The sequence below is a fragment of the Aphanomyces invadans genome (assembly GCF_000520115.1).
Source record: "Aphanomyces invadans strain NJM9701 unplaced genomic scaffold supercont1.311, whole genome shotgun sequence".
In the NCBI taxonomy this organism is placed as follows: Eukaryota; Oomycota; class Saprolegniomycetes; order Saprolegniales; family Verrucalvaceae; genus Aphanomyces; species Aphanomyces invadans.
In genome coordinates, this window is record NW_008580456.1 from 1 (window position 1) to 651 (window position 651).

Below are 651 nucleotides of genomic sequence, written 5' to 3' on the forward strand. Positions count from 1 at the left end.
AACCACAACACAGTAAATTTGGTAAAATGTTGGAAGAATATAGATGAAGTATATAGATGAAGTGTGCATCACTGTGTTGTAAGGTCAAAGTTACAACATGACCATGGGACAACGATCAAGTCGTTCGAACGCCACCCGAGCACAACCAAGAGACGATGGCGTCTGCACTAGTCAAACCTAAACCTACAGATCCGGTTACCGGATATTTCCCAGTTTATCCGTATGATTGATCCACGAACATGGCCAGAGTTCAAAAAGGGCGCCATGAAGAAGACCAACTTAACAAACGACCAACGTAACGGTGTTTTACACCAACTGCTGTATATTACAGGTTTCGCCGACAGCGCCGCAAGCGAATTGAACGAAGAGACGTTGTCGTTTGTCATGACCGGTGCAATTTGCATGAAAATGGCCCCTCATCTTCATTCAATGGACTGCAGGCTTGTGTACCAGAAAGCCTCGAATTTTCTTAGTGTCATTTCGTTAGTTCTTCTGTCTCTACGCTAATTTCATCGATATGTACAACTTTGGTTATGACTGAATTTACAAAGTATGCTTAAAAGAAGTACTGTACAAGATTCCAAAACTATTGTCAAAAGACAAAGTCACGTTGCTAATAGAGAGATTTTGCAAACCATCCCGTCGCTTTCT